This window comes from Nyctereutes procyonoides, unplaced genomic scaffold (genome assembly GCF_905146905.1).
Source record: "Nyctereutes procyonoides isolate TBG_1078 unplaced genomic scaffold, NYPRO_anot_genome, whole genome shotgun sequence".
NCBI classification, from domain to species: Eukaryota; Metazoa; Chordata; class Mammalia; order Carnivora; family Canidae; genus Nyctereutes; species Nyctereutes procyonoides.
Genome location: NW_026575159.1, coordinates 10,150,144 through 10,173,531, shown reverse-complemented (window position 1 = coordinate 10,173,531; position 23,388 = coordinate 10,150,144).

The following is a 23,388-nucleotide window of genomic DNA, read 5'->3' as shown; positions in this document are numbered from 1 at the left end:
GGAGGAAATTGGGCAAAGCGCTGAGGTTAGCTGTGGTTCCTCTGGGCTTTGTCTCCGGTCCCATTGTACCTCCAGCTCTGCCAGGAAACCCGAAAGCACCGTGGCAGCAGCACCTGCCTGATTCTTTCAGAGCCAAATTTGCTTAAGACGAAAAACATTTCCACAGAAGACAAACAAGACTTCGTTTCTGAGCATACTGCTAATTAGTTTGTACTTTTGTTCTCTGTGTTTGTAGCCCCGAAGTACCATTTTTCTGTTTTTAACACACTGGTATGAACAAAGAAATTTGCAAAACCAAAAGTATTGAAAGTTGCCAAAGTTAATGTCCAGTAGCATCCAAGATGTCCTTGTTTCCCTCTCCATGTCGCGTTTTTTAAAAGATTTTTATTTATTTACTTGAAAGAGACCCACAGATAGCAAGAGAGAGCACAAGTTGGGAGGAGAGAGAGAAGCAGGCTCCCCACTGAGCAGGGAACCCGATGCTGGGCTTGATCCCAGGACCCCAGGATCATGACCTGAGCCGAAGGCAGATGCTTAACCAACTGAGGCACCCTGGGGTCCATCCATGTTGCATTTTTTAGTGAAAAGAACAGCAGTAGAAAAAGAAAGCAGAACAGATGATGAGAAGGGAGGGGCTTTTTCATATTATAGTTGATCATTTTAATGAATAATTTCAGGAATTTCTTTAAATAAAAATAAGCAACTTTTATAATGAAATCTTGTTGCTAGTTTTATAATACCTGTTCTCCAATATGTTTAGGATGTCAGTAATCTGAAAGGCCCCTTCCCTGAATGTTACTGATACAAAATATGTTACACAAGATAAGAACCAGTCCTCCCAACCTTTGTTCAATAACAACAACAAAACATGTAACAAATGCTAACTTTTTCTTCAGGTAAGTGATAGAGATTGGATAGGAAGTGCTATTTGTAGGAAAATGGAATAGAAATTCTTTCAACTATTTCCATAAATAGGTGAATTTCCAAATTAAAACTCCAGAAGCACTAAAGTGTAAGCAATTTCCTAGGAACATTTATGAACTCAAACCCCACAAATACAGGTGTTTCTCAGAATATGTACTACCTCTCACATGAAAGCAGTGTCTGCCTTCATCATGTTTACGCATTAGTTGGTTTTTAGAATTAGCATATTCTACAACCAGTGGTGTTTTCTTCAGACCTTTAATCTCTTTAGATATTTTCTTTCTACATAGCATGTATTACCTAGTGAATGGATATATCCAGAAAAGCATAAATGCAGTTAGTTTACAAAGATCAATTTGATGTCATTATGATGTATTTTCTATGATTTTACTCTTTACAGTTGCCTTGATTCTTTTTTCTATTGCAAAATTATCATTGCTGTGACTCTGTGTTGGTGGTGGTGATGGTCACCTTGTGGTAGAAATCCAGGCTTTGTAATCATTCAACAAATATCAGTTGAGTATTTATTATGTACCAGGCACTATTCCACGCATTTGGACTGCATCAATGAAAGAAAGCAGACCAAAACTGTTTTTATGGAAGGAAGACAGTAAACATACACACACAATAAACAACTATATAAATAGCATGCCATGTTGGAAGGTGATGCATGCACAGCTGAAGAAAAGCAGAGTTCAAAGGCAGTAGAGTGGATGGATCCCGTATTCATTAGGCTAACCAATAATAGTACAGCCCACCTCTGAGCCGAGACTGACAGGAGGAAATGACATGACGGAATGAACAGCTCATGCAAAGGCCCCGGGGTAAGAGAGTATACCTGGTAAGTTTGAGAAAGAGCAAAGTGGCCAATGTGGCTGGGGCAGGTAAACCAGAGGGAGACTATTTAGAAACTCAGAGATGAAAGTATTGAAGAGGAGATCAGATCATTTAGGCCATGGTAGGCCACTCTGACTAGGATGACTTTTATCCTGTCTGAAGCAGGGAGGTATTTTAGTGTTTTGAGCACAGGTTTGCTATTTGATGTATGTTTAAACGGGACCAGGATAGAAGCAAGGAAATGAGGTTGGAAGCTAATTTAGTCATCTCTTCAAGAGAGAACAGGAGCAAAAAAAAAAAAAAAGAAAAAAAACAGTTAAAATTCCAGAAATCACCTTAGACGGAGAACAAACTAGATGGCCTGGATGCAGAGTGAGAAAGACAAGAGTCAAGAATTATTCCAAGACTTGGTCTGAGCAAAGCAGAACAATGGATTCGATGCATTGGGTCTGGAGTTGGGAGGGAAAGGAGTGAAATCTGGGGCGAGCTACATTTAAGGTCCAGAGGTCAAGGGCACTGTCAGATCCAGGAGTTGGAAGTTAGGAGTTAGCCTTAGCATCTAGACAGTACCTAAAACTGTGAGACTGGCTGAGATAATAGAGGGAGAGAGTGAGGGTGAAAACACACCGTGTATTTGAAATCATGGCAGTGAGATGCTAGCAACAGATACTGAGGAGGAAGCCACCTGTGCAGTAGAAGTAAGGTATCTTGGAAGCCATGGAAAGCAAAAATGTATCACGAAGCAGGGAGCGCTTAATCTTAGAAGATACTGCTGAGAGGTCAAGTGGAAAGATGGTCATTAGCTTTAGCAGCATGAAGGTCACCAGCAGGGTGGGCTATAGACTTTGTGGGGCCCAGGGCAAATTGTACATGCAGGCCCCCTTGTTCAGAAATGTCCAACTTCAGGATGGTGGCATCGGGAGCTTTTCAGTGAAGCTCAGGACCTCGTGCATGTGCTCAGATTGCGTGCCTGTGAAGCCACCTCTGGTCAACAGCGCAGTAACAAAAATAGTTTGATTGGAGAGATGGATAGGAAAATCTGATTGCATACATTTAGGAGAGAATAAGAAGAGAAGTTTGGAAAACAGTATCCAAACAATTTTGGGGAGCTTTGCTATAAAAGAGATTGGAAAAAGGAATGATAGCTGGCAAGAAATGTTGGATCAATTGGAAGTTGTTTTGTTTTAGAATGGGAGAAATAAAAACATGTTCCTTTGCTAAGGAGGCTGATGCAGTAAGGATGGCTTTGTTTGGGCAGCCCGGTGGCTCAGCGGTTTAGTGCCACCTTTAGCCCAGGGTGTGATCCTGGAGACCTGGGATTGAGTCCCAAGTCAGGCTCCCTGCATAGACCCTGCTTCTCCCTCTGCCTGTGTCTCTGCCTGTGTGTGTGTGTGTCTCATGAATAAATAAATAAAATCTTTTTTTTTAAAAAAAAAAAAGGAAGGCTTTGTTCATCTTCCAAAAGAGAGGAGAAAACAGCTGGAGTGATGTTCTTTGATAGGTGAGTGAGTGGAAAAAGATAGGATCTTACGCCCAAATAGAGAGGATGACCTTAGAAAAGAAACAGAGTTCACACTGATCATCACATTTGGCAAAGTCGACTGTGGGAGACACGGATATTGGTGCATGTGTAGCCGTGATAGTAGAGTCCCCGAAAGCTCTATTTTTTTAATGAAATGTTTTTCTTGTGGCACTACTGTTGTGCTTATTACTCCATTCAGAACTCCAAAGCATTTCATTCAGAAACAAGGTAATTTATACATTAAATAAGCCAGTATGGTTTCATTATATCACAATGGCATGTGGATATTTGGATAAAGTCAGAAAACTGTCTCTTAACTGAAAATAATATTTGAATCTTACTTTAAAAATTGCTTCTGTAAATATCTGCCCCAACATATTCATCTTGTTTCATTCAAAATGTTATTTCTCATTTTCTTAATTCTATTTTTTAAGAGACAGCATGTATTTTGTTATGCTAATAAGGAACACCACAGGAAGTATAGGATTCTTAGTTTTTCTTAATACCATTTCCTGAAGATAACGCAGGATAAAATGCAGGTTTTTACCAAGTTTCCCTTATGACTGTGATTCATTTTTTGAGTGAATTAATTCATATTTGCTGAGTACTGATTCTGGACTCAGAACTGCACAGGAGCAGTAACAGACACAGAAGAGAGAGGGTTCAAATTTGGTGCACCTCTTGATTTTTCCTCACATGTCCAGCAGATTAAGTTATAAGGTTGCAGGACGCCTGGGTGACTCAGTGGTTGCCTTTGTCTCGGGGCGCGATCCCAGGGTCCTGGGATTGAGTCCCTCATCAAGCCTGCTTCTCCCTCTGCCTGTCTCTGCCTCTCTCCCTGTGTCTCTCATGAATAAATCAATAAAATCTTAAGAAAAAAAAAAAGTTATAAGGTTGCTTATTTATAAGTTTTTTTTTTTTCTATTTGGGAGCATTTTCTGAACCTTTCCTTATTGCATTTCACTTCATGATGCATTTTAGTAGCCTTGACAAAAAGTCTTCCCATTATCTTAATAAAATTTTATTGAAATTTTAGGGAGACACTTCTCTGTTATTCCCACTATGACTTTTAAATATGAGATCATATATGTAGCAGAAAGGCTTTGGTGTTTGTTGATAGTGCAACTTACAGTAGCTTTTTCCTTAACAGTGTTAACTTCTAAGAAAGCACATAAGGAGTGGTATCCTATCTTAGATACCGAATAAAGTAAAAATCAAAACTGGAAAACCCAAATAAAATGAATTGCAATGACCCACAGAAATCTTAGAGAATGAAACTGGTTTGGTTTTTCCAGCAATGTATCATTCTTTTTTAATCCAGCTATCAGCCAATTCTATTTTATCAGTGAGCTTTCTTTGCCACCAGCTACCCAGCTATCACACCTCCCACCTGCCTGCAAGCATCCAGATATGGCAAGTTGCCTCACAGGCAATAGCAAATGTTTACCATCACTGAAAATCACAGAGCAGACTGCCTGATACCCTTACATTACTGACCGATGATGTTCACTGAGACTTCAGTATTCTCAAATGCAATGGAAAATCCTTTTTTTCTGAATTGCTGCCAGTTGGCCCTAATTTCCCAGACAGTCTCGTATTTTAAAACTGCAGGGAAGCTTTTTTTGATATCTTTGGTTGAAGTTGTCCACAGCAAAAGCATGGGGACCCCATTCTCACTGATGCCTTTGTGGCTTTGGCCATCTACTGTCCTTCCAAACCTTTACTAGCATCTTATTGTCCAAAAGGAAATGGATCGCCATTCACTTTTGAAGACATTACGTTTTTCTTGGCCATTTTAAACATTATTTAATGCAAGAGAGGTTTGGTACAAGTTCTAGGCTCATTTCCTCTGATTCAAACTCATGGCTTTAACACCTTAGCAAATGCGGAGGGCATGTATTTGCATTTCAGTTAACTAAGTTTGAAGATGAACACATCATTCGAACAAGGCCCACTCCTGAATGTCTTTCCCAGACTCTGCTCACAGGTATGAGAGTATTGAAGTCACTAAAGCTTCCTCCTTGTAGCTTTCCTGCCCCAACCACTTTAACCTCAAAAACAAACTCTAAAATGTATAATTAACAGGAATTGTTCCTTTCAAGACAAACACCAATATGCAGCTCTGTTGATAAACTCAATTAATGAGTCCTCTTCTACACCGAAATAGATCTATAATATTTTTAAAGGTACAAATACCCAGAGAAAAGAGGACTGCCTACTGGTACACACCACTGCTCATGATGATTTTTGATAGTTAGTGATTTTGAGGTAGACTCAGGAACTATAACTCCACTCAATTTTATAAACATTAAAACATTAGATTGTGTTTTAAATTTCTCTGGTCTGGAAGGAAGGCATGAAAGATGATGGCAACAACAGAAACTAAGTTAAAAGTTGTCTTGATAAGACAACAAGTTTCTTAAAGTTGACTTTTATTTTGGGAACAATTTTCATGGAATTCTTGGAAAAGTTTAATGAACAGTTCCCAAAATATAAAAAACTTGAGGTACTAGTTATTAATATTCAGGATCCATTCAGCCATCAAAGAGATTCCTTATTTCCCTCTTTTAAACTCTTGTTTTTCCCCCTGAATGCGTGTTTGTTTGTGGACTATGTTTATTAATAGAAATAAATACACGGTAATACTTTGCAAAGTCAGTTTACATATAATCAGCCATTTACCACTTACCAAACATGCAAAGTTTATAAAAGCAGGCAACCAAGGCAATTCACTTGAGAGTCAAGACTGGCTGGCTCTTGGGCCCCCTATACAGATTCCTTCCTACAAAGAATTGAGCTCTGCACCTTTTAGACACCCGTTAATCTTCTTTTCATGATAAATAAATCAACTTGGCCTTACCTACAAACATTTCTAAAAATTCTGTTGGTTATGGGTAACATCTTTATAGATAGGATCCTTACGTATGGTGTTCCATCATAAAGGGTTTGGTGGTAAATAGCATAACTAGATCATTATTTAATTTTTAGATTGTCAAACATAACTCTCAAAATGTTATAAAAAAACAAAACATTGTCACATGCAAGAAAGAGTGAGCACAAGCAAAAGTTCTAATTAACTCCTTAAAGAAGAAATGAGCAAGAGGACAAAGCTGGTTCAAAAAAGGATAGGAAAGACTGAAAAAGAAAAACAGCTGAAATAAGATTGCTAAATTACATATAATACAGTTCATATCCTATTTCACAATAATGACCATAACCTCTCAGGTTGTCTTCATTCCTGGATAAGAAAACCATTGTGAATTATCAGTTTTCTATAAGGTAACTTTATAGAGAAGTAAAATAGTAATAATAAATAGTTTTATTCTCCAAGAGAGTGGAATGATGAAATACCTTTTAGAGCGTGCTTAGTATGACCTCAGAAGGTGAAGCAGTTATTTTTGCCTCATTCCCCAATTTGGTTATTTTTTTTTCTTACAAATACAGAAGCATCTGGAAAAAATTAAAACATTTGCATCTTTCCATAGTATATACTTTTCAAAAGTGAAAGTTGTATCATGAATTAGTTATATAAAACAACATAAAAGTACCTTTTGTAAAAAAACAGTTAAATTTTATTTTCCAGATGTAAACCTGAAATCAAATTCACTGCAATTTCAATATAAGATTACTCAAAAAGATCCCGACTTCTAGCTTATAATCAATTGTAAGAAATCCCTTATGGAAAAAAAATATAAAGATAAAATCTAGAGTATTCCACGTACGTTTATAGGGAAACATAAATAGATATTTTTAATATTTTGAACTGAGTGATATCTCATGGAAGCATCAAGAAGACTTAAATGCAGACAAAACTTTTCTGCTCTCATTCAATATTTTATAAATCACTATTGCTTCCTTCTTTTCCAAGGCATTGAACAGTGGGCAGAGGATATTTTTGATATTTCTCTTGGGAAATCAAAGTGATTCTTCCACCAGCTATTTATACCTATCTCAGCTATTCCAGCCATTATTTCTTAAATAATGGACGGCTGTTACAGATACTAGTTAAAATTTCTTTTCCAACTACTTGCCTTTGGTCTATTTCTGAAAACATTTTTATATCTACCAGAAGAGGGCAGGGGAGGGAAGTGGAGGTAAAATATATTAGGAAGACTGTTGCTTAATCAGAAAAGACAGAGCTCATTTATTCCTTGTCCTTAGCTCCTAACATTGAATCTAGTAATAGTGGGCATTCCACAGACATTTTTGAGATTAAACGGAATCACTTGGTAATGACTCTGAAAATGTCTGCAAGGGGAAGCAGTTTTAACAGCAAAAGTAACATTCGGGAAATATTTTGAAATGCCAAGTCTTTGGAATTGTCTTCCTTTTTTTTAATACCTACTGAAACTATTTTATATACAATAATAGTCACTAAATAAATACTTACTGATTAAACTATGAAAGGTCAAAGTTTGGATGTGTTTAAGCAAGGACTGGGAATGCAGGGGACAATCAGTCACTAAAATGTACACACATAAGATACTTCCAAATACAAGGTTAACTACATCAGAATCAAAGAAGTTCGCCAATGTGCTTCTACCAACAGTTTTTTGGGTTTGTTTGTTTGTTTTGTAGGCAATAGGGATTTAAAAAAATATAAAAGTTTCCCCTGAAGTTCCTCTGGAGTCTGGAGGTGGGTAGCACCTAGTGGACCAAAGTATAAGTTTTAGACAAACTTCCACTGGGGAAAATGTGCTGTTTGTCCATTTTTTAACATAGTAATTTCATGGTTCTTTCGTCCAACATTTATTCAATCTTGTTGAAGACCATTTCTTGATTATCTGTATTAAGGCAGCTGTACATCCTCTCCTTTGGATACTATGTTAGTAGGTAAACACCCTCATAATAAAAGCTTCATAATAAAAACCCGAGAGCCATCCGAGCTCTCTCCCTCCTCCATTCTCACCCCCCGCATTCACGTTCAATATTGGAACAAGCCCTGCTTATTTTACCTGCTGCACAGTTTATGTCCTCTTCCCTCTGCATCTCTGTCCCTGTCAAGGCATCTTTCTTCTGGTTCATGGTTATAGTCTCTTACCTGGATATAGTTTCCACACTGCTACCAGGTGAACTCCATAAAATGCAAAGCTCACCTTGTCATTCCCCTATTTTAAGACTTTCATGCTTCCTGCTTAGTTTACAGAATAAAACACAAGTGTTTTTGCATTGTCAAGGCATCAATGTCTGGCCCCCATTGATCCTGACAGCTCATCACCTATTACTTTCTGGTAAAACTACACTATTTCTAATTTCACAAACACATCAAGGACTTCCCAAGACTACATCATCGCTTGTAATGTTGCCTCTGATACAAGGGCACTTCCCACATTTCTTTGCCTATCTTTCTCATTACTGAACTGTCAAGACTCAGATCAGAAATTACCTCTAGCATAACTTCCCTGAACAGAGTGCTGAAAATTTCCCTCCTCTGGACTTCCTGGCACCTGCCTCGTTTTTCACTCATATCATGCTGCTAGTCTGCCTCCCTCCACAAGAGCCACACTTGAGAGGTGGCTGAGTGTATGACTGAGCAATGGCTTGTTTTATTTTTATTTTATTAAATTAAGTAACCATATGTGGCCAGGACTGTTTTATGGGGCAGTGCAGCCCTAGATCCTTCCTGAAAAGGGTTTCATGCTATGTCTCTCTTCTGTGGGAAAAATAGCACGAACAGCTTCATATCTTTTTGTGCTCTTTGTTTCTATGGTAAAAAGTTCACTAATCAATTATAAGTACTTTATGTGTATTAATGTTATAAGCATCAAAAGAGCCATATTTTTTTTTAAAAAAAGGACCTCATTTTTACTAATTTTTTGAATAATTTACTTTGGCAAATATACTGAAGTGACTTTATATTATAATAATAAGTCCCTGCCTCTGGGGCAGCTGAAACACACTTTTCTCCATCGGCCTTTTTAACCACTGTGAAAAATTGATTATACCTCATTTGATCTCAGGTTTACAGTATCAGAGTATTTATGTATTTCTGGACATTATTGGTGGTTTTATAAAACAAGGAGAAAGCAAAAGCTGTGAATAATTTTCAAACTTCAACCTTAATTTCAATATTTTTAAATTTAACTGACAAGGTAATTATCCCAGAAATTGTCCTAACTCAATGATTTGTGAAACTATGATTGTCCCATTAAAATGACAGAGTACTCAATCAGAAGAGAAAAATGGTTCTCTGAGGTTTGGCCCTATTAAACCGGTTCTTTATGTTATTATCCACTTCTCCTTTTGAATATACACAGCTGTGTGTTTCCGTGTGCGTGAGTAAAAGTGTCACAGCCAAAAGATGGCTCATGTAAATGTAGAGCAGTGAAGCAGAGGGTTCAGAGTGCAGATTCTGCAGGCAGACTGCCTGATCAAAATTCCACAGGGCTATGTCACACTGGTGGTATGATGGAAACAGCTCAGTTGGCCACTATCCACCCATTTCTTCATGTGTAAACAAGGAGAATAACTTGATCTGTCATTGCTGATCTGGACTGTGCTACAATAAAACCCTTCACGTCTGAATTTTACAAACAACCAAAGATTATTTTTTGCTAATACTGCATGCTCATCGCAGATCAGCTGGGGGCTCTGTTCCACATCATGCTTATTCAAGGACCCAGGTAGATACAGCAGTCATTGTCTGGAATATTGCCAGTCACCATACCAGAGGGGAAAGAGCTCAGGAAGGTTGTCTCCAGCAAGTGCACTCACCTAGAAATGACCCAGTTCACTTCCCCTCATAAATCATTGGCCAGATGCAACTCCAAGGCCAATAGTGCAATCTTACCATGTGCATGAGAAGGAGGCTGAAATATTCAATGACAAGGCACTAATGATTACCACAATAATTATGCCTATCGCATATACTAAAAAGTTACTTTACACAAATTACCTAGAACATGGCCTGAAGTAAGTTATTATTAACTAATGAAGAGCAAATGCATGAAGTATGAAATTAGATGATTCCAATTTCATGTCAAAGTACATGATTTTAGGACTCCAAGTCTGCTAAAACCAGCTAACCTGAGGGGGGCAGGGGGCGGAAAGAGGCTAGTGAGGTAATCCAGAGGGTTAATACTTTACTTCCATCAAGTATGATCTATTTTAGAAAGATTCTTTAATTATAATTCTTTCATGCAAAAGAATCATCATTTATTTATTCATTTGTACATTCAACAAGCATATAAAAGTACTATGCTAAGTGCTGAGGATATAGTGGCGAACAATACAGAAATGGCTTCTGACTTCATGGGAGATATGGTGTTAACATGCAATTAGTCACTTAAGATTGTGAAGTGCTACAGAGAATTTCTATATGGCAATGGAATTAATGATAAGTATTTAGGAATTTTACAAATCTTTAAAGCATTATATTTATTCCTCCATCATACATACATTTAGTATTAAACATCAATGAATCCTATGATCAGGACCTGTCCCAGGTGCCAGAAATACAGATATCGTTAAGGCATAGTCCTTTTCTCAAGGAATCCATGGTCTCCTTCGGAAACTTCCACAGAAAGAAGTAATCTTAATATGACACAATATATATCAAGAGCAAAAAAGCTGAGTACCTAGGACAAGGATGTGTTACATACTAGAAGAATGAATATGAGAAATAATTTCTGTGAGGAGCATACACCTGAAATCAGGTTTGACGTATCATTAGGAATTAACTAGACAAAGTTAATGAAAACCATCCTAAATGGAACATATGCAAAGGAATGAACCTGGAGATGAATATTGTATATATGAGGAAATTACAAGTAGTTCACTGTGCTTGGAGGTAGAAAGTGGTAAGCAGTCTGAAGATCCTACTAGGCCATGTCAAGGAGAATCTAATACCATGCTGAGTTTGGGTCTGACGCCAAAGGTCATAAAGATATTAAAGGAGTTTACTAAAAGAATATGACTAAGGTTTGCATTTTATAAATATATCTGTAATAGGTAGGATGGCTTCATGGAGGTTGAGATGGGAAGAAGACATACCAGTTAGTCATCTATTGCAACCATGGCCAAGCGAGATTTATTTCAAAAATGTAGGGGTGATTCAAAGACAAAAATAAATCAATGTAATGCATTACATCAGCAGAATAGAATAAAGGGCAAAAACCATATAATCATCTTGGTAGAGGTAGAAAACAAAATTTGAGCATATTCAACACCTCTTCATGATAAAAACATTGAACAAACTAGGAGAGGAAATTTCATCAATCAAATATATCTCAAAAACCACAGTTAGCATCATACTTAATGATGAAATAAGACAGAACACTTTCCCCCTAGGATCAGAAACAAGACAAGGATGTCTACTTTTGCTACTTCTATTCAACATTGTACTGTAGGCTCAATCCAGGTCAGTCAGGCAAGAAAACAAAATAAGGAACATCCAGATTGGGAAGGGAAAAGAAAAACTATCCCTATTACCAAATGACATGATTTGGTACATAAAACAAGTCCTAATGAATCTACTAAAAAATTATTAGAATAAATATATATTTCAGCAAAGTTATGAACAAGATATTTAAAAAATTAAGAATATTTCTATATAGTAGCAATGAGCTACCTGAAAAATAAATTTTTAAAAATGATTTAAAATAGCATCAGAAAGAATAAAATATTTAGGAATAAATTAAACAGAAAATGAGTAAAATATATGCTCTGAATGCTGCAAACTAAATTTCTGAAATAAATTAAAGAAGACCTAAATAAACTGGAAGGTAGCCCATATCCTAGGATTGAAAAAACTTAAATTATCAATATGGCAATACTACCCAATTTGTTTTACAGATTCAATGAAATCTCTATCAAACTTCTGGTTGACTTATGTACAAAAATTGACAAACTGATCCTAAAATTCATATAAAAATTTTGGACCCAGAACAGCTAAAACAATTATGAAAAAGAAGAACAAAATTGAGGGGTTTAAATTGTTCATTTTCAAACTTACAAAGATCAAGACAGTGAGGTATGCCATAAGGACACGCATATGACTCAATGCAATAAAAATGACAGTTTAGAAATAAACCCTCACATTTATGATTAACTTATTTTCAACAAAAGTATCAATGTAATTAAATGAGGAGGGAGGGGGCAGAGAGTAATAGTCTTTTCTACAAATGGTTCTGGGATAATCAGATATCTACATTAAAAATCAAAAGGTTGGGATCCCTGGGTGGCGCGGGGTTTGGCGCCTGCCTTTGGCCCAGGGCGCGATCCTGGAGACCCGAGATCGAATCCCACATCGGGCTCCCGGTGCATGGAGCCTGCTTCTCCCTCTGCACCCCCCCCCTCTCTGTGTGTGTGTGACTATCATAAATAAATAAAAATTTTTAAAAAATGCTATAAAAAAATCAAAAGGTTGAACCTCATGCCATAAATGAATATTAGCTCAGAATATATATATATATGTAATATATATTACCATATATATATAAATAACCATAATATATATATTAAATATTTTATGTATTTATTTATGAGAGACACAGAGAGAGAGAGAGGCTGAGACACAGACAGAGGGAGAAGCAGGCTCTGTGCAGGGGGCCTGACATGGGACTTGATCCCGGGACTCCAGGATCATGCCCTGGGCCAAAGACAAGCATTAAATCATTGAGCCACCCAGGGATCCCCTAGCTCAGAATATATTAAAAATCTAAATGTAAAAGCTAACACTATAAAATTCTCAGAGGAAAACTTAGGTGTATATCTTCATGATTTTTGGATTAGTTAATGTTTTTCATTTATGATTCCAAAAGTACAAATGACCAAAGAAAAAAAATAGATTAAATGAATAGAATTATAAGGGAGGTGAGCAGGGGGATGGGGTGACTGGGTGACAGGCACTGAGAGGGCACTTGACGGGATGAGCACTGGGTGTTATGCTATATGTTGACAAATTGAACTCCAATAAAAAAATATAAATAAATAAATAAATAAATAAATAAATAAATAAATAAATAAGTCTTGAGACAAGTACAATTAGAGTCCCTCAAGGAGAGGAAAATGAGAAATAAAAAATATTAAAGAAATACGTGAAATATTTTCAAATTTGATGAAAATTGTAAACCTTTATACTCAAGACGCTCAATGAATTCAAAACATAAAATACATAAAGAACTGCACAAAGACACATCATACTGAAGTTAAAATAATAATAACAGAAAAAATATTAAAAATAGACACGGATAAAAGGCAAATCACGTACAATTGCAAAGATAAGAGTGACAACAGACTTCTTGGAAACAACACAAGCAAAAGAAAATACAGCAACATACTTAATATAATGAAAGAAAACATTGTCACTTCTAATTGTACATTTACTGAAAGAGTCTTTCAAAAACAGAAGTGAAATGAACACTTTTTCAGACATAGACAAAATAATTCATCACCAACAGACTGCTCTACAAGAAATAGAAGAAAGGACGCTGGAGATGGTAAAGATGTCAAAAATCAAATCGGCAGTTAATGTGGCTGGGATGGGTCTCAAGAAGAAGTTGGACAGTTATTACAATAGAATTTGAGGAAATTTGGAGGGCGATAGATGTGTTCCTTATCTTTGTTATGGAGTATGATTTCATGAGACAATAATTTGCTAAATACTTCAGAAATTATACACTTTCATTATGTGCAGATACAATAAATCTGTTAAGTAAACAAAAAATTTTTGAATTGCCAGTGAAATATCCAAGTAGACCAGATCAAGATTAGAACAGTAGAACAGTTTGTTTGTTGGATAGAAAAGCCTGCAACTCAGGAAAAAAGCTATATTTACAGTTATTCAGGTTCAGATAATGCTTGAATTAAATAAGAGCATCATATTGACAGGCCTGAGTTGTGGATTCAAGTCAGCCTGAACTTGAACACTGGCTTTGCTAGTTATTGCCCATGCAACTTAATATTTTTTAATTCTTCATGTCTCATTATAATGGACAGAATGATAATCTCCATATCACAAATTTATTACATTAAGTCCTCAATAAAAGTTAAAGAAACATCATCAGAAGTGTTGGTGATAGGATTAGAGTTTACACAGGAAGCAACACATTAGAGCAGTGTTTCATTTTATAGCCTTTTTCTTCACCATTGATGCCCTAAGGAGCTTTTCTGAAGATTTTTTCCTGGGATCCCTGGGTGACACAGCGGTTTGGCGCCTGCCTTTGGCCCAGGGTGCTATCCTGGAGACCCGGGATCGAATCCCACATCGGGCTCCCCGTGCATGGAGCCTGCTTCTCCCTCTGCCTGTGTCTCTGCCTCTCTCTCTCTGTGACTATCATAAATAAATAAAAATTTAAAAAAAGATTTTTTCCCAATCCTTGCCATCTCATGAAATTTTAACACCACAGTTATACTATATATCTATTTTTCTGCTGCTGTCTTGGGAGGGCCACATACTTTTGTAATGCCCATGGCTTTTTTATCCTTCAAGAATCAAGGTTCACCCCAAGTTGAGAATAAAAGTATTCTTGGAAGATAAAAATTGGATCATCACATTTAGGAAGAAGAGTAGAGGATAAATGGCATAGGAGTGTGACTGAATTCATCAGACTTTTTCTAAATAGGACAAAAACTGTGGGAGAATTAAACCAACTCAGCACTGTAAAATAAATCGTACCATTATTAACCTATATATACATATGTAGGTATATTTACATTCAACTGATGATCTTCAAGAGTATTCTAAGATATCATATGTGAAACAATCAAGACATTGCCTGAAGACTCAAAGGTGATTCGGTTAACATGTAGACCACAAGAAACCCTCTCCCAGCACAGCATTACATAATCTTCTCCTGGGTTCAACCCTCCCAACACAATACCGGACCATAATTTCTTTTCTCAATGAATTCTTATGGGCAGTTACTGTGTGTAAAAATTAAGATATCTCAGTTTTTAACTTCTATAAGTAGTTACATAATGAATATCTACATATAATAAAATCTGTATATACAAAACATCCATTTCAATGTTGATAAAGTCTTCAACAAAATTCTAGTTAAAGCTACCACATAAAAAATGATAGCTATCCTACCTTGTAGAATTAATTGGTACATGGACAGTCTTTGTGATAAACTACATTTTTCAGCAAATATAATAGGCTTATATGATGGATGAAGTTGGTTGAGAGGAACAAACTTCCAGTTATAAGATAAGTAAGTCCTAGGGGTATAATGTACAGCATGGTGACTATAGTTAACAACATGGTATTATGTATTTGGAAGTTGCTAAGAGAGTAGATCTAAAAGTTCTCATCACAAGAAAAAAACTGTAACTATTCATGGTGATAAATATTAATTAGACTTATTCTGGAAATCATTTAAAAATATATGTATGTATCAAATCCTTACATTGTATACATAAAATTAATATGTTACATGTCAAGTATAGCTCAATTTTTAAAAAAGGAAAAGTGTAAGTTTTGCTTTTTCTTTTCTTGTTTGTTAAATTACCATCCTTTTTTTTTCACCCCCAGCATGAGAAAAATTATGATTATTCTGCTTGGAGACTAGGAAACTGGTCAAAAAACTTTTTATATTAAATTCTGTGATAAATGTGCATTCTGCTGCCATGGTCTAGTGGCAGTAAACTACAAATGATATATGGACTTGAAAACACCTGCCACTTCTTATGTGCAAAATGTCTCCATAAAGCTCATTCTACAGAAATATAGACAGTGGAATATCTTACACTGATACAAGGACCTTCTGTTAGAAAAAGCTTGAATTTTTAGCAAACTTACAGATGCAGAATAATCACATGTACACGCCTCTGAATAACTGGGCAGCAAATATCTCTTGCTTTAGGACAGAGGAGGAAAGAGTTGGGACCAGGAAGAAACAAACCTAGTGAACAATCCAATCACTTGCTCCACCTCCCCTATGAGTTGTAATCAATTGCCAAAAAGACACAAGGAGCCAAACGCTGGTTAAGCATCAGTTTAGTCATATAAAGTACAAAATTCACTGTTCATCCTGTGTGGGAGAATAATGACTTAGTGCCTTAAAAGAAATGAGGCTATTGACTTCCCCTTAAATGGAAAATCACCTGCACAAATAAGACACTTACCTGAATTACCTGTCCAGCCAGAGGAGAAGATGCTAGAACAGAGAGGGTGGCGACCCGGATAATAAGTGAAAAAAAGGCTGTTCCTGTTTTGTCTAGCACAGTTCTCAAAGTGGATCCAAGGACCGATGATGCATCAACATCACTTGGAAACCTGTTAGAAAGGCAAATTCTTGGATCCTATCCCCAAACTACTGAATCAAAAATTCTGGGGAAGGGGCCCAACAATCTGTTTTATGAAGTCTTCCAAATGATTCTGGTGCCCATCAAAATTTGAGTGATACTGGTCTACATATGGAAAATAGAAATACAAAACCCACATGGTCCTTGGGATAGAAAGCCAAGCCTGCTTCCTGTGTCAGAGGAAAAGTTACCCATACCTGAGATTTAGTGCATGGATATTAGGGTCTCACCAAGCAGATGAACTCTCTTCACTTGATTGAGGAAGAGTGGGAAGGAGCTCACTTCTTCAGAGCCCAAAGTAGAAAGAAAAGGAAAATTAACTGGGAAGAAACTGAACTTAAGGTAAAGCCAAGCACTTGCTCACCAATAAAATGTGAATGACTAAAGGAGGTTTGCTATTGTGTGGATTTGTCTTTCTTTTCTGGTCACTTTGAATAGGATTCTGAAAGATGCATAATTTTTTTTTTGGTTGATAACACCGTCTTATGTTTAAAACAAACAAGCAAGCAAAGCAGGGCTATCTCCTATAGTGTCTTCTAAAACTTGCAGAAATATCTTTAAAAAATTAGATTGTTGGGATGCCTGGGAGGCTCAGTGGTTCGGTGTCTGCCTTTGACTCGGGGAATGATCATGGGGTCCCAGGATCAAGTACCACATCAGGCTGCCTGCAGGGAGCCTGCTTTTCCCTCTGCCCGTGTCTCTGCCTCACTCTCTCTGTGTTTCTCATGAATAAATGAATAAAGTCTTTAGAAAAAATTAGGTTGCAAAGTCTTCAAAGTTTAGTATAAAGGTATTTCCTCTGCCAGTGAACATGAAAGAGACAGAGGGAGAGACACAGAAAGGAAGAAAGAAGAAAAAAAGAAGAAAGAAAAAGAAAGAAAAGGAAAGAAAGAAAGAAAGAAAGAAAGAAAGAAAGAAAAAGAAGAAGAAGAAGAAAAGAAAAAGAAAAGAAAGAAAAGAAAGAAAGAAGAAAGAAAGAAAGAAAGAAAGAAAGAAAGAAAGAAAGAAAGAAAGAAAGAAAGAAAGAAAGAAAGAAAAGGCAGCCCGGGTGGCTCAGCGGTTTAGCGCTGTCTTCAGCCCAGGGCCTGATCCTGGAGACCCGGGATTGAGTCCCACATCGGGCTCCCTCCATGGAGCCTGCTTTTCCCTCTGCCTGTGTCTCTGCCTCTCTCTCTCTCTCTCTCTCTCTCTCTCTCTCTCCCTGTGTGTGTGTCTCATGAATAAATGAATAAAATCTTGAAAGAAAGAAAAAGAAAGAAAGAAAGAAAGAAAGAAAGAAAGAAAGAAAGAAAGAAAGAAAACTCATTCTACAAATATAGAAACCAGGAGGCAGGAATAATAAAGGACAATAGCCTTGATAAACAAACATGTACATAAATTTTTAAAGACAACAATTTTAAGCCAATATTTGCCCATCACTTCTCGATCAAATATTCAACTAGTAGTTTCTCAATAGAATGAATGAAAGTTTATTCCATGGTAGAAGTTACAAAAAAAAAAAAAAAAACAGTTAAAAAATGGAAAAAAAATGAACTATGAACTTAAAATTGAGTAATACCAAAGGTAATTTTTTATAAGGGTTTTCCTTTTAAGATTTTTTTTTTATTTTAAAGGAATCTCATACCTTATATGGGACTCAGACTTACAACCCCAAGATCAAGAGTCACATGCTCTACCAGCTGAGCCGGCCAGGCATTCAAAGGTAATCTTTTTTTATACTGTGTCTTTGTCCATTAGATGATAATAGGAATATGTGTGTGTGTGTGTGTATGTGTGTGCGGGGAGAGGGGAGGGGGGAGAGATAGAGAGATGCTTAAATAAGTTTTAAAAATACTAATTTAAGCAAAAATAAACAGATTCCTTTTCTGCACAACTCCCCAGAGGCTTTAGATAAATAAACTAATGTGCTTTTTATATTTCTAAGGTCTGATATGCAGTGTTTCTCAAACTTGTTTCCCTGTGGAATCCTTATTTCTCTACACATGTAACATCTCAGATCCAGCTTAGGAAATGGTGACCTGTTGTTGCTATCTTTGTAGGTGTTTGGTCTTTTCAGATTAGTTTAGATCAATGTGGAAACCATACTATTTCTCTAATCATTTGAATTCCCAATTGGATAATATAGTTATTTAAGTAATTGAAAATTAAGTATAAATTTTGCACAACTTATCCATCTGTTATCACATCTGAATTTTTTAGCCTTACTTATATCCTCCCTTCGTTGCTTTTTGGTTTTAGGTTATATGAAACTGATTTTACATTCCAGTTCAGCAAATTTTTATGAAATACTTATAATAGGTCCTAAAGTTAAAATGGGGGTAAGTATAGGTGGAGGAAATGCTATCATACACCACATTTCTTGAGAGTTACAACATGGGTCAGCCATATGTGGATGCAGAACCAGTGCTGAAAAGCACTTTACAGTCAAAATCATGTAGAAAAAAAATATTTTATTTGAAAACTCACCATCTGCTCTTGAAGTAGGATAACATCTTATTTAATATGAAGAGTTTTTTTTCTTTCTTCTATACTTCTCCCTTTCACTTCGTCCCCCTCAAGCACATAGCAAATTCATTGTCTCAGGGACGGAAAGCAGTTTGTCAGAAAGTAGGAAAAAGGGTGTCTTCAGGGCTTTTGCTTTACAAATGTATCAGTTCATTAAGGAGATTTTGCTTGAATCTTATGAAGCAAACAAAGATGAATTTTTCTTCCCTGGACGAAGACAGATGGAGCAGATATATTGAGAGGAAAAACATCAGAGGGACCTGGAGGGAGGAATCCTATGCTTGGGAGCCTGTTGGAGTCCAGAGCCATGGTAAAATCTCAGGAAGGGTTTGGTGGTGTGGCATGTCTGTATAAAGGGCCTTTTGGAACAGCTTCTCTGATATTTTCATGCTCTAGCAGGACTGGAAAGTAGCAAGATTATTTCAGGGCCATCAGAACATAACTTCAAAGACCGGTGATCTGCAGATTCTAGGAGTTTGAGACTTCTTCCAATCAAATGCCTCGGCATCAGGTAAAAGTCAAAAACCTAGAAGCTTAAGGGAAGCAGAAACCCCAAAAATAACGGTCTATTATACTAGGAAGACAGGAGCTCGTATCAGATTATCATCAAAAAAAAAAAAAAAAAGATTTTGTTTGAATTTGTAGACTGAAATTCTTAACTGCTCTATAAATGACAGGAAATGCCTCCTTGGTACCAGAGAAATTTAATTGTATTTAATAGACAGGATTTCATGGCTAAAATAAAATGCTACCATTCCCCCTATAGTTTATAAAAGTTTAAAAAATAAATCTCGAGGGATCCCTGGGTGGCGCAGTGGTTTGGCGCCTGCCTTTGGCTCAGGGCGCGATCCTGGAGACCCGGGATCAAATCCCACGTCGGGTTCCCGATGCATGGAGCCTGCTTCTCCCTCTGCCTGTGTCTCTGCCTCTCTCTCTCTCTCTCCCTGTGTGACTATCATAAATAAATAAAAATAAAAATAAAAATAAATAAATCTCGAGAAAAAAAGGAAAGAAGCTCTTAACTATTGTATCACATTTCAATTGCAATAGATTATCTTCTTTGCCACTTCTGGGATGTTAAGGGTAGAAAAAAATCTCATAAAAAAAAAAAAAAGAAGTCATGGAAGTCAACACAGAAAGCTCACCATGAGGAACAGTAGTCTAGTTGGGCCCCAAGACTATAGTTCTTAATCTCTTAAGCTACTTTCTAAGTCCTACTTCAAATGTAAGATATTTGGCATAAAAGGGAAGATAGAAGCAGAAATATCATCAACTTGTCATCACTGGTCATAATTTCCTTAGTTAAATCCTTTACTAAATTGATTCAAGTTTATGACATTCCCTTTTTTTTAATAAATTATTTTTTATTGGTGTTCAATTTACCAACATACAGAATAACACCCAGTGCTCATCCCGTCATGTGTCCCCCTCAGTGCCCATCACCCATTCACCCCCACCCCCCGCCCTCCTCCCCCTCCACCACCCCTAGTTCGTTTCCCAGAGTTAGGAGTCTTTATGTTCTGTGTCCCTCTCTGATATTTCCCACACATTTCTTCTCCCTTCCCTTATATTCCCTTTCACTATTATTCATATTCCCCAAATGAATGAGAACATACACTGTTTGTTCTTCTCCGATTGACTTACTTCACTCAGCATAATACCCTCCAGTTCCATCCACGTTGAAGCAAATGGTGGGTATTTATCGTTTCTAATGGCTGAGTAATATTCCATTGTATACATAGACCACATCTTCTTTATCCATTCATCTTTCAATGGACACCGAGGCTCCTTCCACAGTTTGGCTATTGTGGACATGGCTGCTAGAAACATCGGGGTGCAGGTGTCCCGGCGTTTCATTGCATCTGAATCTTTGGGGTAAATCCCTAACAGTGCAATTGCTGGGTCGTAGGGCAGGTCTATTTTTAACTCTTTGAGGAACCTCCACACAGTTTTCCAGAGTGGCTGCACCAGTTCACATTCCCACCAACAGTGTAAGAGGGTTCCCTTTTCTCCGCATCCTCTCCAGCATTTGTTGTTTCCTGCCTTGTTAATTTTCCCCATTCTCACTGGTGTGAGGTGGTATCTCATTGTGGTTTTGATTTGTATTTCCCTGATGGCAAGGGATGCAGAGCATTTTCTCATGTGCCTGTTGGCCATGTCTATGTCTTCCTCTGTGAGATTTCTCTTCATGTCCTTTGCCCATTTCATGATTGGATTGTTTGTTTCTTTGCTGTTGAGTTTGATAAGTTCTTTATAGATCTTGGAAACTAGCCCTTGATCTGATATGTTATTTGCAAATATCTTCTCCCATTCTGTAGGTTGTCTTTTAGTTCTGTTGACTGTATCCTTTGCTGTGCAAAAGCTTCTTATCTTGATGAAGTCCCAATAGTTCATTTTTGCCTTTGTTTCTTTTGCCTTCGTGGATGTATCTTGCAAGAAGTTACTGTGGCCAAGTTCAAAAAGGGTGTTGCCTGTGTTCTCCTCTAGGATTTTGATGGAATCTTGTCTCACATTTAGATCTTTCATCCATTTTGAGTTTATCTTTGTGTATAGTGCAAGAGAGTGGTCTAGTTTCATTCTTCTGCATGTGGATGTCCAATTTTCCCAGCACCATTTATTGAAGAGACTGTCTTTCTTCCAGTGGATAGTCTTTCCTCCTTTATCGAATATTAGTTGACCATAAAGTTCAGGGCCCACTTCTGGGTTCTCTATTCTGTTCCATTGATCTATGTGTCTGTTTTTGTGCCAGTACCACACTGTCTTGATGAACACAGCTTTGTAGTACAACCTGAAATCTGGCATTGTGATGCCCCTAGCTATGGTTTTCTTTTTTAAAATTCCCCTGGCTATTCGGGGTCTTTTCTGATTCCACACAAATCTTAAAATAATTTGTTCTAACTCTCTGAAGAAAGTCCATGGTATTTTGATAGGGATTGCATTAAACGTGTAAATTGCCCTGGGTAACATTGACATTTTCACAATATTAATTCCTTTAAGGAGCTTTTAACAGGATCCACCTCCATTCCCAAGTTTTATTCCCAACTCCACTGGGAAAAAGTAGATATTTTTCACCCAGAGGCAAAGACAAAGACGAGAACCAGAAACTCTTCTTGACTTTGATATTATTGAATAGTAAACAACCAAACAACAGTGTTTTCAACTGCAGTTCTCAAATCTGAAAATCATTGGCTATTCAAAAAAAATAACACTCCTGTTATTACTCATACCAGGTGGAGGTCATGTGCCTACATAAACAGAATAAAAGTCTATGTCAGAGATTTCTAGTTGGCTCTTAATATATATCCTCCTCTCTTTATGTACATACACAAAGGAACTGGGCACTGTTCTAGATACCAAGGATATGCAAGGGAACAAAGAAATTAAAATTTTCTGTCTTCCTGGAGCTTCTATTACAATAGGAGCAAAAAGATAAATTAGCAAAATATGAAATATGTCAGATGGTAAGAAAAGCGATGAAGGAAAATAAATTAGAGAATTTACTTCTATAACTTTCTAGATTTTAGATGTAAAAATATTGGATAAGAAACCCACTGAAGGCAGGCAGATTTGGTGTGTAAACAGGTTAAATAACTTAACTTATCAACATAAGGCTGTTATCAAAATCTTATAGATGTCCTTTAAAATACTTTACCAGGTAAATAGTTGAAGTCTTTGGAATATGAGTGTTGCTTAAAATGTAGCCCCTTAGGATGGCAGTGTCTGTAGGAAAGTGTGATGCAACTACTCCAAATCTTGGCTTACGTTCAAGCTTAGCTTCTCAAAAGGAAGTTTTCCAATTTTCTAATGCCAATGGATTGAAAAAAAATCACTGCCAGTTTTACAAGTAGAAGTATGAATGTAACCCTGAAATATGTCAGGTCCTGGGTAGTTGGCACAGTGAGTTGGGAAGACCTGTTGAGCTAATGGCCCTAAACTGTTGGTTAGGCTGGGCCCTAAGGAAAATGGCCTGTGGTCCAATAAGGAGGTAAGAGTTCAGGGCCCATTGACATTGTTTTGTTTTGTTTTAATTTAAATTCAGCTTAGTTAATATATAGTATATTATTAGTTTCATGGGTAGAAATTAGTGATTCATCAGTTGTATATAACCCAGTGCTCATTACATCAAGTGCCCTCTTTAATGCCCATCACTCAATTACTTCATTCTCCCACCCACCTTGTCTCTAGCAACCCTCAGTTTGTTTCCTAGAATTCAAAGTCTCTTATGGCTTGCTTCCCTCTATGTTTTTATCTTTTTTAATTTTTCCTTCCCTTCCCCGATGTTCATCTGTTTTGTTCCTCAAATTCCACACATGAGTGAAATCACATGATATTTATCTTTTTTGATTGACTTA